The sequence below is a fragment of the Sus scrofa genome, chromosome 13 (assembly GCF_000003025.6).
Source record: "Sus scrofa isolate TJ Tabasco breed Duroc chromosome 13, Sscrofa11.1, whole genome shotgun sequence".
NCBI lineage: Eukaryota > Metazoa > Chordata > Mammalia > Artiodactyla > Suidae > Sus > Sus scrofa.
This window is the reverse complement of record NC_010455.5, coordinates 176343349-176362155: the sequence shown is the minus strand read 5'-3', so window position 1 is coordinate 176362155 and position 18807 is coordinate 176343349. Positions and strand designations below refer to the sequence as shown.

The 18807-nt window shown below is 35.1% G+C and overlaps 1 protein-coding gene across 17 annotated transcripts in view; it reads right to left on the bottom strand.

Annotated features, from left to right (window-relative positions):
* The window catches only part of ROBO1 (roundabout guidance receptor 1), a 1131260-nt gene that overhangs the window by 117327 nt on the left and 995126 nt on the right, over positions 1–18807 (bottom strand). The gene's annotated exons all lie outside the window — the stretch shown is intronic.

Here is an 18807-nt window from a genome sequence, read left to right as displayed (position 1 = left end):
TCTACTTACTTGTACTAATCTTGTCACACAAAAATAATGTTTTAAAAATGTTATCCATAACAACATGATTTCATATTAAAGTCTCAAACATAAATGTTATTTTAAATAAATACATAAACAATAATTGCAGGAAGCCAAATCACTGTTCTTTTTCCTGGCTGGCAATCTTTTTTTACTTTCTACTTTTCATAAAGGCTACTGTATCTCAATTCATTTTCCAAAAAAATTACAACTCTCCCCTTTCCTATTTCATTCTGATTCAGAGACTTAAAAAAAGAAGGGAATGACAGTGAGAGAGAGAGAGAAAGGAGAAGGAGGAGGCGGGGTGGGGGCAGGGAGAGGAAGAAATGCCTCGTTTTAAATATTTCCCACTCAAGTCTCTTGATGAGATGTGATCTGGTTTCATGCTGGTCATGCAAGGGCATGATTAGGCAAAGGTGCCATGTACTCATGACGTGGACTTGTGACACAAAATGAGAGCAACTACACACCACACACAGATGGGTTAAACTAAAAAAAGAAAAAATAGATTATATACTAATATTTAAAATATTTCTGTGGACTATTTAAAAATGAATTAGTTAGATTTCAGTCACATCATAAAAAAATTTCACCTGAATGTTACTAATCCATTTACTTGTCCATTCTTATGCAAAGTCCCCTTCCTCTTCACAGCCTACTTACAGTATGAACAATGCTCATGAGATTTGCCAAAAAAAAAAAGGAAAAAAAAAGATTATATAACAAAAGGATGCCTGGGAAAGTACATATACATTGTAAAGAAAATATCAAAATGACAAACTGAAAATAAATGACCAGTCTACATTTTACTTGAGACATTAAAAGGGACAGTGTTACAAGGAGAAAACCACAACGTAGGTCTTCCAACTGTTCTCTTAGGAGTGGAACTGCGAGGAAAAACAGGCAATTAGGATCTCTCCATTGGCGTCCCATATTTGCTTGGGCTACAAGCATACAAGAGAACATGATCCAATTTCATTTGTTTGCTGGTAGACTTTACAATACCATTTAAAAACCAACATGATTTCTGCCAGGAGTTTAAACACACTCGATCATCAGAGAGAAGCAACAAGAGACTCATGCAGAAAAAGCAATTATCCCAGTGGGAACACGTGGCTCTCTACACAGCTTGGTGAGCTGCCAGCTGAGAACACAGGCCTGGGAGAACTGAAGCCTAGGACTATGGCAGCTGCATCTCTCTGTTATTTTCATTTCTCCGACTACACTTCTCATTTCTTCCTCATAACAATTTCTAAATTGGCAGTTGGCTCTTTGCTGCTGCAGAAACACACCTATGATAATTTGATTATATACTACATCAGGAAGAGCTTTATGGCTAATTGCAGGCAAGTGGGAGCCACCCTGCAGAGAGACATAGTTCAGTTAAAGGGAAAGGATGATTCTCTTTGTGAAGGTATAAATGATTACCTTTCCCTCTATCTAGTTTGGATCACCAGAGGATCTTGCCATGAATCCAAATTTAACAAGGAATAATTGAAAGAAGAAACACAGTCTTCTTAAATCACACCTATTTTGCTTGCTTAAGCATGGCTCAAAGTCAGTATAAGACTTGGGTTTGGCATTTTCTCCTGGACACACATTTTCTTGAGCCAGTCAAGCAGGAAAGCCACCTCTAATTTATCGTATCCCAAACCAGGGGCAGACAACTGCCGAGTGCTGTGAGATGGAGAGTAGATGAAACTGTGAGGGCTTTTAGCTGATTCCCCAGGTGTCTGGCTCCCAAGTCATTAAGATCAGAACCCAAAAGTGAATCCTATAAAAAGGAGGCAATATAAAGCGTGGTTTTGGAAGAAAAGAGCCTTTGCTAGTTATCCCTCCCTCAAAGAAACGAAGCTGACTGATTTTTACCTCTGAAAATTATACATATTACATGGTAGTATTCTGCATGCATATGAAAAATTAGTTTAGTTTGTAGCCATTAAAGTTAATGTATTAGTTCCTTCACAGGTCTCATGAAACAACGTCCTGCTGTTTTAAAGGTAAAAACAAAGTCTTATGGGCAATTTTCACTTTCCTACAAAACCAGGATTGCTTTTTATCACCTCTTCCAACCATCTGGCTGTAATTCCGAATTTACATAGAGTCACTGTTAGGACAGCCTGAAATAAAAATCTATGGAGGAATTCATGACTATATTCTAGAAATAAGGATGACAAATGCTCATCGTATTTGAAGGGAGAGAAGCTCATTTTCAAATACTTGGCTCTTTTGAGTTACAAGTGGACCAGCTGAAAATACTTTTCAAACAGTAAAGCCTTTTTTTTCTCACCATGGGTTCTTACACTTTACTTTTCTACAGTTTTGGTCCAGTGTGAGAATTTCCCACACCACCAAATGCCCTGCTAAGATAATGCCTTTTCCAGAGACACTATTTTGTTACTCTTGAAATTTAAATTCACTTATATTATGAAGAAGACATATAATGATGGCAGACAAAGTCAAACCACAGTTGAGTATGTAAGGGGTTCTTAAATTCAGAAATGCAGAATGACTTTATGGAAATTCAGTACAGAAATTAAGTAAGGAGAATTGCATTACGGAAACATATTTGAAACTTGCAAAAATTAGAAAAAGCAATAAAAGCATCTGATACTGTTTATTAAGATACTGAACAAGTATGAAGATCCTTAAAGTAGTTCAAAATTGAAATAAACACTCATTCCCATTCTGTGGTATTTTAATCTCACAAAGTCAAAGGAGAACAAGAAGAGACTTGCAAGTGACAAGCTTAATTGATTAATCAGAGTCAGGGCTCATCAGAAAGGGTCAGAGATCCAATATCCATATGGCCAATTGCTTCACTCTCTTTTATTGATCATATGCCTATGCGGGAACCCAGCTTACTTATTTGGCAAATGTGTCCCTCATCTCATAAGGGACACATGATAAGATAAAAGGTGGTGACCCTCCTGCCCCCCGCCACTGCACATGTTAAAACAGATGAAAATACACCTATATACTACCTAAGTGAAAACAAGTAGGGTAATTTAAACATGTGAGGAAGAGAATAAAATCTTGGCAAGAAAGGTTTGAACGAGGGCTTAAAGGGACTCTTTTTGGTGGGTGACATTTACCTTTGGCACTATCCACACGCACTTTTCACTATTTCTTGAACTCTAATAGTTAACTTATGGACAAATAAGAAACAAAAATAAGTGCATCCTGAAGTTCCCACTGCAGCTCAAGGAAATGAACCTAACTAATATCTATGAGAATTTGGGTTTGATCCCTGGCCTCGCTCAGTGGGTTAAGGATCCAATGTTGCCATAAGCTGTGGGGTAGGTCTCAGACGAGGCTTGGATGTAGCATTGCTGTGGCTGTAGTGTAGGCTGGCAGCTGCAGCTCCAATTTGACCCCCTGCCCTGGAACTTCCATATGCTGCAGGTGCATCCTTAAAAAGATTAGTCTTTCCCTTTATGTTCTATAGTTATCTGTAAAAACACAAGAGAACATGTCTATCTGAAGAACATTTCAAAAATCGTTTGGAATGATACTTGGTTGTGACAATTTTTCTCAGCCAGAAATGTTCAGTTCCCCAGTCAAGACAAAAACATTCTGAACAGAAAAGGTAATGCAATAAGTATTAATGGTGTTAAGGATCTCAGTGTTTGGGATTACTCCCAACCCTAAGGCTTTTAAGTTACAATATCTGAACTTGGATTTGAAAAATGCAGAATTTTGTGAATCCTAGGTTGCTTCCATACAAACTCAAGGAGGAGGTTTCAGCATTAAGTGAATGGAGAAGGTTTTGGAGTTGGTGGTGTTGGTGGGAAGATTAAGGAACAAGATAAAGTCAATAAAAAAATGCAAAAACTACAGCAGAAATTAGCACAACATTGTAAATCAATCATATTTCTATTAAAAAATTAACTTGATCTTATATTTCTTGCTTCTCTTCTATACGGAATATATGCTCTATGATGTCAAGGAGGCTGTGGGATCTCTAGGATCTAGCACAGTACCTATGTAGAAAGCACACTTTCAGATTTTTCAAGATGTGAGATATAGGATACATGGAATTCCTGAATTTCAGTCATTATCTTGTCTTTTATAAAAAGGCTTGCTATGTTAGAATTCATGTTAGAAGTACACTCTTTTCTATTGCCTTGTAGCAGACAAATTCAAATTCTGATGACTTTATCCTAAAGCAAAAAGAGTAAGTTTAAATTTTCAGATGTTTCAATAGAAGTTTTAAATGACTTAACAATTGGAAAAAACCTAACACCTGAAAAAAACTATGTCCTAAGTATAAAATGCTTTTGACAGTTTTCTCTAGAAACCCATGAAAAATACATCAGTGAATCTGTGGTAAATTTCATAAAAGTACTGCTGTATTTAAACAACAGTCTGGAATATTATTACCGTTGTGATTAATGGGAACCATGATGTAGCAACATGTGCTGTGTATATGGCGTTGTATGCGTCATCTTTCATTTTTACAACAGTCTCACAGGTGAGGTATATTTTTCTATTGTGGAATGAGAAAACTAATGCTCAGAGAATAAATATCAGACCCTTCCTCCAGATCTTTGAATAAGTGGATTAGAGTTCATTCTACATAAATCCAAAGTAAAGCTCAAATAGTGCACTTTCTTTTGGAAAGAAAATAAGCGCTCCTATTTTCTGTGCTTCTCATGCCGCAAATTACAAATTGGCACTATCTTGTAAGTGTATAGGTTTCAAGACCCAATGGCTTGGCAAAGAAATAGGTGCTTTTGGTGGACCTCCCTGTGTGCATCAGATTGATGGCCCTCCTTCCATTACACTCTATATTTAAGCCTGAGTGATCGGGGTTGCCAGCCTAATTGCCATTAATCCATCTAGCTGCCAGGGGAAAAGATGTGCATGTTTACACTTCACATATGCATGTGTTCTTTGTAGGAGAAATCTAGTTAGGTGAGTCTCTTACATTAGTCCCTATACGGAGGAAGAGCTCTTCTTTTCTCATATACACATGTACTTATTACTCTGACATTTAAAATTTGAACAGAATATCTGTAAGTTTTCCTAATAAAGATGAGAAAACCTGACATGATCTTTTATAAGCATGATGCGTGGATGGAGCAATATGGTGATGTGAAACACACTTGAGAGAAGAGTGACACCATGAATGTCAAAAGAGAAGAAGTGAGAAGTAATGGATTCCTTAGTAAATTACACTTCTCAAGGAGACAGAGTTCCATTATTTTCAACCAGTATTACACAGATTGAGTTCAACTGCTTTTGAAATTTTCCCATACAAGGTGATGCTCTTAAAGGTGCCTTAAACATGAGTCTTTTTTCTGGTATAATCAGCCTTTAAAGCTTTGTGATCACCCAGGTTTGTAAGATTTAAGAAGGGAAAACCTGTGCCATCTGTTAGTAATTTTGTTAATGCACACCGGATTACTTTACAAGTGTATGATTTATCATATTATCAAATTCTTCGGGCTTCAGGAGATAAAAATTGAAGTGGTCCATTGTTACCAGCAGAGTATTAGTACTTTTAACGCAACTCACCTTTAAACAAAAGAAATGCAGAATAGGCATTAGACATTAGCCTAGCATAAGATTTCAGATTATTTTTTGAGAGATTGTCTTTAAAAGTGACAATATGAACAAGATAGAGAAATAGATAACACTAGTTATAGCCAGTTATAAATAATAAAATGGAAATTCTAAGCTGTTTGCTCAGATTAAAAATAATTAAAAATTTAAAGGCATAAAATAATTTCTTTGATTTCTGCATTTCGAACCATATTTTAATGAAAGAATTCCGCACAATCAAATGCACCTTTGAACTTACTACTTTGTTTCTAAAAATGATAATTCATTCTTCCCATGGTAAACAGAAAAATAAAATTACATCTGGGCTATGATGAGCAATCACCAAAATTACATGGAGTTAGAAAAGGTAACTTTTTAAGAACAGAATGTACCAAAAAGTATTCTGACATCTATTAACTATTTTTCAAATTATTGGCAAGATCTATAAGCAATGTTTTAAGATAAATTTTAAAACCCTATCTTTAGAGAAACATTTCATCCATGATTAATAGAACATCAAAAATAAAATAAACTGGTTAGAACACCATCCTTGAAACCACAAAAGATCGTACCTTTAATTTGGCAAACTACTTTAACCTATAATTAAACAAAGTGCTCCCAGACAGTAGTAAAATTCCACTAGTCCTTGGCTATTTGGAGAAATGTAATGGCCTGATCAAATATATCAAGTGCTTAGAAAGTGAAGAAACCCAGCTGCTTGAGTAAGCATGCATTATAAGGAAAAAACAAAGGGGCCAACAACATTTCTGAGTCAGCTATCTAAATGAGGGCATCAAGCTAATTGGAAATTCCTATTATGAGCTCTGTCTCTGACTATGTGTGTTCTTTTTGTAGTTATACTACTTTTGGTAATATACCGTATTGATTATTACTTTGAATTATGGAGTATAACTGGTTTTTAGCTGATGACTCAAGCTTCTGAGATGCTGTCTGCTTTCTGGAAGATCTGCTCTGAGGGATCATGGATGCAGTAGCATATATCCACATCAGGTGCTGGCCCAGGGAATTTCAGGAGTTGGCAGAATTCCACAGAGAAGGCGGCTTAGGCCAGTCTGCTAGGCACTCCTAAAACTAACATTTGCGTGAGACTAGATTTTGGAAAAATATTCTAAACTGTTTTGAAGAAAACCTATTTGGAAAAAAAAAATCAGAAGGTCAGAATCATCTCAAGTGATTTAAAAGAGCACTGGCAATCAACATGCAACACAAAGCAGGATGAAAAAAAATCAACATTGTACAATACCAAAACCATTCAAGAGTATTCTGATTTTTCACATATGTTGGGACTTTCACTCATATGGAAGTTCACTATACTTCTTAGAGGAAACTTAAAAATGTTATAGTGTTTCCTGAAGTCACCAAAGATTATATGTTAAACTAGATGTTTAATCTGGCTCTCTTTAACCTCTCCTACTTTATCTCTGCATCTAAACATAATTGTACCCTCTCTGTGGTACTTGAGTCATTTTACATGGACTTATAAGGATTTTATTAGGAATTACAACTAGGTGTCTCAAGGGACCCAGACAAAAACGGGCATGCAGACTATGAATTAGACTCCCCTAAAAGTATACGTCACATAGTTGGAGACTCCTATATTTGACATCCACTTAAAAATACTGATCAAACCAGTTTTATCAGTGTTGTCCCACAAAATAACTCAAAAGAGTTATTTTCCATTCTGAGGTTAAACATCTCTGGTCTCTCACCTCTCCATGTTATTTACAGCAATGCAGAATGAACATTAGCTGGGAATCAAGACAGGAGTACTTAAAACAACACCCAACAGTGAGGCTGTATTATAAGTCCTCAAAACGCTCTTACTGTTCCTCATTATGAGTCTAATTAATAGTCAAAGAAGATATATTTTCAACAACTAAGAGACCTGACCAAGTTATTAACGCAGTTTCAGAAAAGAGCTTCAGACTTTCCCAAGGTGGCTGTAAGTTAAGCTTAAGTTACTATTAAATTGTTGTAATTTATTTTTATTTTTTGGGTAAGATCCTGAGATAACCTCAGATAGTCAATTACTTAAGATGATTTTAGATATGTTTTAAAAAGCATCCTTGATAAAGCAAAAATGTGTACAGAATTATTAATCAAATTGACGCAATGCCACATTTGTACCCAGTGGATAAACAACTGAAAATAATAAGGGAAAATACTGAAAATAATACATTCTATAACTGGCCCTAAGATAAGAAATATTGAATTCAGGCCAGAAAACAAGCAGCAAAGTTTAGCACAGAGAACCCTACCCAGTAATCTGTGATAATTTATGTGGGAAAAGAATCTGAAAGAGAATGGACGTATGTATATGTATGACTGAGTCACTTTGTTGTACAGGCACTTTGTTGTAAACTATCACAACCTTGTAAATCAACTATACTTCAATAAAATTTAAAAAATACTATGAAACAAACCAAAACAAGCAGCAAAATTAAATGACATGAATCCAGTAAAACACTTTACCTGTGGGTTTTTTGTTAGGAAACACCTTAAATTTAAGTGTTGTTTGAGAAGGGTTGATCAGGTCTAGGTTGTCATGGGAAAAACCAGAACTGACATTGAGAGGTTTGGCTCTTAATCGTGACTCATAATACAGATCCATTAAGTGACTCAGGACAAATGAACTCCCCTGGCTTCCCTTTTTTTTTCTTAAAAATGAAGGGACTTAGGAGTTCCTGCTATGGCACAGTGGGTTAAGAATCTGACTGCAAGTGGCTCGGTTCGCTGTGGAAGCATGGGTTCAATCTCCACCCGACACAGTAGTTTAAAGGATCTGGCATTGCCGCAGATGGCTTGGATTCAATCCCTGGCCCAGGTACTTCCATTTAAAAAAAAAAGGAGCTTGCCCATTTCCAATCTCTCAAGTCACCTCCCTAACATTCTGTGAGTATCTGTAGGTCACACTTACAGAAATCTATTTATTCACATAATTAACCTGTGTAATAGCTCCTCCTTCTCTTACTGTTAAGTCAATGATAATGTGTGAAAATAGAATGTGTACATGTATGTATAACTGGGTCACCAAGCTGTACAGTAGAAAAAAACTGTATTGGGGAAATAGCTATTAAAAATAATAATAATAATTGTAAAAAAAGAAACAGTGTGGATAACATCTTCTTTCTAATCTATGGGGGGTAAAGAAAATAAATATATAAGTGCCTATGGAAATAAAATCAAGTATGTGCAAATTAGTATCTTTTCAGCTCTGGGGATGCTAGAAGACATTGTTTTGATTTACGTTTCATTCATTTAACATTTCTCAAGCAATATGTATTGAGCTCTAAGCATAAGACAGACACAGAGCATACAGCCGGCCCTTAAGTGTCTTATGTATATTAGATAGTAACATGTAAATAATGATTTGAGGCAGATTAAAAGAGAAACACTTAGCAGAAGGAAAAGGAACAGGTAACATGAAGATAGACCTAAGGTGGACGTGCAGAGTAGGGTTTTACAGAAGACTCCTCTGAAGAAGCTGCCTTTAAGTTGGAACTTGAAAATGAGTGAGTTAGACAAAGAGGGTGTTGGTGTCAAAACTTTCCAGGCAGAGGGAATTGGATATGCAAAAACCCTCATAATGCGTTACTGCAAATACTTGGTATCTAAGTTCTGAAATGTACAGCTAGTACACAAATCATGAAAATCTAGAGCAACAATCAAATACTCACTGGAATTATAACTATATACTCATCTACACTAATTTTTTTGCTAGAACCAAGAAAGCCTTACTTTATTACAATCTTTTCAAAAGAATACTTGGTCTTCACAGATAGGTCTGAGAAGCTTGGCTTTCTTTTTTCTATTTTCAGTGTCCAAACATGATGAGTGCATGTTTAATTATTTAAATAGATTTATAAGTTTTTGGAAAGGTTCAGGATGTTCCTTAGGAAGATAAACCAGCCTTTCTCAACCAGCACACCTCATCTGAATCACAGCATTTCTCAATCCCCTTAAGAACTGTACAAAACTAGAACTGTTCTAGATGCATGGGAGGAAAGTCAATTTATTATGCAGAGCAGATACCTTAGGGCATTAAGGCTTAATGCTCTTTCGGAATCTCCAGTTTAATACTGCATTTCACAATAAGGGTGTACATAGGATTCAAAGTAATTGCCTAATATCGGTAGCAGTCTTAAATCTTACTTACTCATAATAGTCACCTACACTAAATACCCATGGTGATTCTGTAGAAAATGATTTTCTCACAGTTGTGAATCAGACATAAACAGAAATTTAGATGAGATATAAATGCTGGATCCATTTTCATTTACATATATGGTATTCTTGCTTATTTGGACAAGTTGAAATTGCTATGGCATAGATAGTTCCTGATTTTCTTATTCCATCAAGTTTTTGATTGCTAAATACATCCAGAGTTCAGGCAGGTATACTAAGAACAATAATAACCAGAATGCCGATTACTAACACGTACGCAGTGTGTCATCATTTAAAACTACATTTAACATGCATTTTCTCACTGGACTCCCAAAAGGACATTGTAAACCAATATAGGTATTATTAGACAATTCATTTTATAGATGGAAACAAAAAAATTTATAGAGATCAAACGTCCATACAATCATGTATTTAATAAGTGTTAAAAACCTAAAGTTATAAGGTGGTCTTATAATGTATAAGACTATGTTTAATTTTACTAATCCACTGTATTTCAATGATGAAACTTAAAAATTAAGTGGGATAAAACATAAATTTACTTCTTAACTCTTCTCAATCCAATGATTCATATTATAATGTATACTAATTTATACTTAAATCAAGAATAAAATTTTTATTCTTTAAAAAATGATAAGAGATATAATATGCATTACTCTTTAGGTAAGATGGACAGAAAAAAACATTTTGATTCACTACTTCAGTTTCCTTTGACCTTCACACAACAGAACTACATATTTATTTTGCAGGAACACAAATTTAACTTCTCAGGGAAAAGGGGCTCAATGACATCAGCTGCATTAAGCATGTTGATTTCCTGTAGGGGAACAGAGGGGAAAAGGAAGCAACAGACATTGAACAATGAAAGAAGTTGGGAGACCAGAGGAAAGCACTAATCGAAGGAAGGGAGGAGGAGCAGATGGCTTAGGAAGGAGACATGTGGGAATTGGGGGGAAAGGAAGCAATTGGCAAGGAGAGGGCTGAATGCCAAATTTATGAAGGATCTGGAGGACACTGGGGATTTGGATGGGATGTGAGTCAGCTGCTTTTTACCAAAATATCACACCAACAAGGGAAATCAAAGAAACCTACAAAGACACAGAGGAAACAGAAAAGGACTGGAAAAAGAACTGATGACACACTGCATTCTAACAATTGTACCTTTTAGAATGGGAATGGGAAGTGTTAAATAATTTTTTTTGTTTGTTTTTAAATAATTTTTTTATTTTCCCACTGTACAGCAAGGGGGTCAAAAAATATGGAACGCTTCACGAATTTGCGTGTCATCCTTGCGCAGGGGCCATGCTAATCTTCTCTGCATCGTTCCAATTTTAGTATATGTGCTGCCGAAGCGAGCACTAAATAATTTTTTAATTGTAACTGAATCTTTCTAATTTCACTACTGATTTTTCAAATCTTTAACTTGCATGTGAGAGAAATGATATAGATACAACTCATATTTGAACTACATTTTGCTTACCTCGTACGTATATAATTTCTCATTCATTTATAAATCAGTTCCTTTAAACTGTCTAGGCTTAGGGTAACCAACTGTCCCAGTTTTCCCAGAACTGAGGGTTATTTTCCTGGGACTAGGGATTGGCAGTGCTAACACCAGGATAGTGGTGAAACCAGGTTTTCCTGCACACCAGGATGGCTGGTCATTTTGTCTAAGTAAAAACTTAAGAAAGGGCAACTAAATAGCCATGTTCATCATATTAAAACACATAGAATGCTGTGGAATTCTGTCCACATTTTTCAAAGGAGAATGAATAAAATCCACATAGAGTTATGTGGTAAGTAAATGAAACTGATAATAAAAGAGTTTCTGGCTAGACTACAGTCTGATGGTAATAAATAACTTACAATAAAAGTATTCTCTCATAATCCAGATTGTTTTTTCAATTAAGCAACAAAATACCTTTAAGGCATATGGAATATTTATAGCATGCCACTTTGAGGACATGAGGGAAAAGAATAAAAAATTCAAGGCACAGCTTATCTCAAAGAATAAGTCACTCAAAAATATTTGTCAAAAATCCACATACAAACAGGATGGAAAAAGTATGTATTCATCTCTAATTTTTAGCTTAAAAGTTAAGAATTTCATTAGAAGATAAATGTCTTTTAAACTCCTCTTTTAAGTACTAAAATGAAATAATTCAGGATCAATGACAAAGATTATTTTGAGAAAATTTACTCTAGAATATCAAAATTGAGCCCTGGCAGATCTTACCATTTACTCTGTATTGTTATTATGCTAGTTTTTACAATATTTTATTGCATTTATACAAAATGGCAAAGATACAACATCAATCTTTTTGGACAATTTTGCATTCATTTATATAATCCTCGCAATCACTTAATTTTTAACATGTGTACAGCTGACAGTATTAGAACCTAGATAATCCACAATTTATACAATTAACTATAAAGTACAGTCAGTTGAATCATTCTCTGATTCATTCCCTTTTGGTATAAATCTTTCCCAAATGCTGGGTGGTGAACAGTCGTTTATCATTCTTTTTAGAAAAGCTCCTACTATCACCTGAGGTAAGACCTCTTGTGTCCAGAATAAATAATTTTAGTTTATCTGAACTATAGTCTTTGGTCAAACTATAACCCTTGGCCGAATGTGACCATTTCTGTGCCATCTTTTGTGAAACTACTAAACTTCACATTTTATAGATCTTTATTATTTACAGTTTTTAGTACTGATATAATACGAACTAGTTCCCAAATGTACCAAACTAACTTTCAAGACAGCCTCCACTGTGTAAACTAATTTCTTCAGGCCCTTACAAGCTTAAAAATAACATTTAGTGGAAACAAAGAATTACTGAGTTGAAATTTGTATTGATAACAAATCAGAGTCCACACATATATGTATATGTGTGTGTGTGTGTATATATATATGTATATGTATGTACATACACACACACACATCAAATTTTACAGGAATAATAAGAAATATTATCAGTAAACAAAAGACAGGTGTTTTCACAGCCAATTTGGAGTTAACCACTGCCCTAGTGAAATTTTAGTATTTTTATAACAGGGCTGATATCAAGATAAAGTGGGTCAACACATGTAAAGTTCTTAGAGTAGGGCCTGACACATAATAAATACTCCATTAAGTGTTTAATATCGCCATCCTCTTCCTCCTCCACACCATCATCATCATCCTCTTCTCCAGAAGACTGAATTGATGGGTATAAGTGTGCCATCACCGAAAGAAAACGGCTTATTAATTGAGCTTTAAAGGGGATTAAATGAGATGATCTAAACTTTCCAGTACATGTACATGCTCAATACACAAGAGATATCGTTATTACTATGGCAGATCAGTAAATTGTTGGTATCCCTACAGTAACAATTTCCAAAACTTGACACATTTTTCAGAAAAATTTCAGGGTTGATTAAAAAATAGAGCAGTTACTTTTTCAATTTGTTTTCATGATAGACTTAAGAAGAGGAGTTATAACACTCCATAAATATTTATGGCTTATTTACTATGTTCCATGTATTTAGAATTTACTATTGTGCCTATAAATATTGATTTTCTAACTCAAATAAAATGATTTAATTCCTAGTCATAAACTATCATCTCTGGTATACAAATATAGACAACTATCATTTTGTTTTGTTAAAATAATATCACTTTGCTATTCCAATGTATCATATCTTGAAATAAACCATAATAGTTGACCTTGACTCATTAGTTAGACCTATGTACTACTGGATACCTTAACATTTTAAAGTATGAATACTTTTGTTTTTAGGCCCATAAATGAATTAAGTAAGATGTATTTATATCTTCAATGAGATGGGTTATTTCTTGTCTTTATGCCTGCAATTCCTATAGCTACCACCAGGAGGATGTTCATTTCAGAGAGAACCAAAAAAAAAAAAAAGGATAGGGGAAACTGATGCCTCAGATCTTGTACAATTGTGCAATTGTGCAACCATCCAAAACTAGGCTGATTTATAACATACTTAAATTTTCACTAAGGTAATAATATTAAAGTTACCCAGGTCATCAAATAGAAAATAAATAGCAAATTTTCAAATAAGTGTAATATCTTTTCACAATGTTTTGACACTAGTAAATTTCTCTTTTTTTCTACCAACAATGATGCACTCCATTCAGAAACCCAAAATCATGCTAAAAATTTTCTTGGGTTTTTTGTTGTGGTGGTTGTTGTTTTGTTTTTGGTCTACTTAGCTTTTACTCAACATAATCCTGCAACTGACAATCTTTATACATAATTAAGTCTTTTGTGATCTAGGAAATTATTTGTGTTATGTTTTCAACTATGTTTACCTTCTTTAACTCAAGGGCAATTTTAGTTTTTTTATTGAACATAAATTTTTTCTCAAAATTTGATATTAATTGATTTCCCAATCTTATTCTGTTTTTTATTGTTACAAAATAAAATTGCATTTAAGTACAATAGTTCCAAAATGTAATGAAATTAAATCAATACATCACTTTTTAATAAAGTACACCTAAATGGTGTCCTACATCAAAAAAATGTCTTTGGTCTTCTGATTCATCTCTATGAGAAAACTTCATTTATTAATAATAATGGTTATGACTAAGGCTCAGACATATGAAGTAAATCTATTTAATCCAGCCTGCCAGTTAAACTAATTCTATTCCTCATTCTAAATATAAATACTCAGATATAGAAAAAAAAAAAAGAAAGAAAAGAATAGTATGGACAAACATCATCTAAGTCCTCCTTCATATTATTCTAAGAAACACATGCCAAGAAAGTTATAAAAGAGTCTCCTCTGAGGTAGCAAAATAAGAAAATGCTTTTTATATATTTCTGGTTTATAATCATCATAGATCTAAAAATTGGCTCAGAATACAGGTCAATGTAAAAAGAAATGACTTAAGAACATCAAAAAATACAGGTGCAGCTACAATTCAATTACATATTTCCTTTTTTTTGGGTAGGGTGTGTCTTTGTTCTCACAGCTGGGAGAGTCATACTTTCAAATTGCAACAAAGAAAGCCACCACATTAAAGAACTCTAGAAATTCCTATAACCCAAACTGTAGCAATAACCGTGCAATCTTCACTTGCCTTTCATAAAGATATTATGTGCTTTAATCTCCTGTTCGTCTGTACTCAACACATTTGGCAAAGTACATTAACAATGGAAAAGAAAACAATCATTTGAAACAAAGCTTAGGAAGGAAAAATCACATAAAATACCTAATAACCAAAAAGTTTTAAGAATTTACTTTCAACTTTTACTGAAAAGAAAAAAAGAGTTAGAAACAATGTCAGGCATTCTGTTTCTAAGTTTTTGTTTTAATTACTCAATTTTAGTTTTCCCTAAAGGAAGAAAATCAAACAAAAACAATCACGATCTAAATAAGAGCAGTCATTTTGAACCCACACTGCTGATTTTTAATCTATTCACATCCCTGCTTGTAAAAATGTGCTTTTTACCTCTAGTGTTTTATCAGTTTAACAGTCAAAATTTACACAAAACACACAGATGGTCTTAGAAATAGCAAAAGTTTCAGATGTTACAACTTCCTAGCATACGGAACAATATCGTGGATCATCATTTTGGCAGCATTTAAATGATTTTTAAATTATTTATACATTAACGACTTGGCATTGTTTCATAGTCATAGATTATTGCAACTTTAAATTTTTTTCATTTGATTCTTGATAGGAGGTGGTTCTTATATTGACTCTAAACTTCTACAGTGTGGGAGAATTGGTGTCCTTTATTTATAGGGTAGCATCTACTAGACAGCAAAAGATAAATGAAAATCCTACAATAAGTTAAACATGGTGGCAAAAACCATAACATATATTTCTAATTTAATACATGATATAACAGGAAGTTTCAAGAATTTTTAAAAAATCTTATTTACCATAGCAGTTTTAAACTGTTAATGTTACAAAAATGCACATATACACATGTTCACACACAAAACAAAACCTTTAACTATGACTTTTCAAAATGTAAGACTACAACCACTTTTATTTTTTAACTATTGTATTAACTCCAATGGAGAAAGAACTGTCTATACAATTCTGAAGTGTCTGATTTCAATCTTGAATCAATTCAGTGCATTTTAACCCCATTTTATCCACTGAAACTGCTCTTGTCAAGGTCATTAATGACCGACCACCAAGTTGTCAATCCCAATGGTCAGTCCTCTATCCTTACATTACTTGATCTGCCAGCTGCAACAGACACAGTCATTGCACCTCCTTACGACAGTACCTTCACTTGGCTGCCCTTCGGGTTTTCCTCCTTTCTCACTGATGGTCTCCACTGCTCTTTCTGCCTCTTGTCTCACTGACAGTCTCCACTGCTCTTTCTGCCTCTTGTCCCAAGAGCTAAACAATGGACCTCTTTTCCTTTCTATGTATAATCACTCCCTTGGTGGTTTCAGCCTCCTGTTTTTAAATAATATGTACATGCTGATGACTCCCATATTCATCAGAATAGGCTACATCAGTCTTATGTTAAGAAATTCTCTGTGACTTAATACAATAAAACTTTACTTCTCATTCATTCTGCATGCCCACTGTGGAAAGACAAGAGGTATGGGGTTGGGACCCCGGCTCTTGAGGTATCCTCTGTGTTGCAGCACTACCTGGAATGTGTGTCCTCCTTGGTTGCCATATAGTAAAGAGAGAGAGTGCTGGAGGCTCACTCACTAGCATTTAATGTCTTGAATTTTCACTCATAGATCAGGAAGCTGAACCAGCCAAATAGCTCTGCTCTGTAGCAAGGAAGCTGGGAAGTCTTCATTTGCCCAGAGTGGGGAAGGATGCATAATAATGGCTATGTGTTATGTCTACGACAACTCCAAGTTTTCTCCAGCAACTGCCTGTTTGACATTTATACTTGGATATCTAATAAGAATTTCAAAATTGCAGGATCTTAACACTGAACTCCTGACACCTCCCACCCCCAATCTTCTCCTCCTACAATTAATGGCATCTCTGTCAGTGGCATCTCCACCTTTTCAGTTTCTCAGATCAATTGATTAAAGTAAGCCATTTCTTTTTCTCACAAGCCACATCCAATCTGTTAGAAATTCTATTGACTACGGCTTCACAGCAGATCCAGAATATAACCTCTCCTCGTCAACTCCCTCCTGAGACTCTGCTCCATGTCACTATTTCTATTTTGCTTGGATTACTGCAAAAGCCCCCACTGGTCCCCTCACCCCACTGGTCTGTCATTATCACCCTTTACTGTATACTTCAGAGAATGGAGAATTCTGCTAAGAAACCTCTGATGCTTTATACCTTGCTCAGAGGAAAAGCCAAACTTCTTACAAGGTCTCTTAGGTCCTACACAGTTTGGTGAGTTGTCACCTTCTATGCTATCTCCTACACATCCCCCCTTTGCTCACTCTGCTCAATCCACACTGACTTTTTTTTTTTTTTTTTTGGAATGTTAGAGGTATACCCTGCCTTCAAGTTTTTGAATTTACTGTTTTGTCTGCTTAGAACTTTTTTTTTTTTTTTTTTTCAGGGCCACAGTTATGGCATATGTAAGATCCCAGGCTAGAGGTTGAATCAGAGCTACAGTTGCTGGCCTACTCCACAACCACACTCATGCCAAATCTGAGCTGCGTCTGCGAACTATACCGAAGCTCACAACAATGGTGGATAGTTAACCACTGAGCAAGGCCAGGGATCAAACCCGAATCCTCATGGATACTGGTCGGGTTCATCTCCACTGAGCCACAACAGGAACTCCTGCTTACAACATTCTTTATTCAGATACCTATATAGTTCCCTCACCCATTAATTTTTTTAACATCTTTATATGAAAGGATTTCTGGTCATTCTATTTAAAATTTAAATTCTACCCCCATGCTAATTAATATGTCTACCTCTTCATTATTTTTCTTTCTTTTCTTTTCTTTCTTTCTTTTTTTTTTCTTGTCTTTTGTCTTTTTAGGGCCGCACCCGTGGTATATGAAGGTTCCCAGGCTAGGGGTCTAATCGGAGCTGTAGCTGCCAGCCTACGCCACAGCCACAGCCACAGCCACATGAAATCGGAGCTGCGTCTGTGACCTACACCACAGTTTACGGCAACGCTGGCTCCTTAACCCACTGAGCGAGGCCAGGGATTGAACACACGTCCTCATGGATACTAGTCAGGTTCGTTAGCCACTGAGTCATGACGGGAACTCCATATTTTTCTATAGGACTTACTGTAGTCTAACATACTATATGTTATACTATCTATCTTGGTTATATCTGCACATTTAATCACAGAATATAAACCCCAGAGGGGCACTCACTGATTTCTGTTTGATGCTGCATCTCCATGCTGAGAATTTAATCATTAATTTGTATTAAACACAAATAGATAATCAGGAAATATATAATGGAGGCAATAGATAATAATGGTTTCGATGAGTTTGGATCACTAGGGCAAGAAAGTGGGAATGACAGATAATGGTCATCGAATCACTGAAGTATGTTTTTAAAGGGAAAAATATTATCTTAATTGTGCACATGTCTAAAATGAACCTGTTATCACTAACGAGGGAAGCATTTGGTCCTAGAGTCTCTCTCTCTGTGCTCTTGATTCTATTTCCCAAGTCAATGTTTTCACATACAGTTCACTTTGCTATGTGGCTTTTCAGTACCTCTTAAAAGGAGAACAAGGTCCTTCTCACCTCAATTATTACAATTAAAAAAAAAGTCTTTGAGAGACTCATTCTAATTCCGATCAGTGTAGGAAAAATGCCTGGTTTCTTTCAAGGTCTCTAAAACCTGGTACACCAAAACTTTTTTTTTTCCTTTTTTTTCACTATTTAATTTTCATACTAATCTGCTAACTGGTTGCTCAGGAATAGTGCAAGCATTTATCAAGATTATGTAGTCTCTGTTGTAACTTTGTTCTTCTGCAACTTTAACAGTGACCTTCTCCTTACACACACATTCTCCTGGGAAATTTTAAATCTTGGCCAATAAATTCACAACAGATAACAGACTATGTGCAAAACAGAGACAACAGTTAAGGAGAA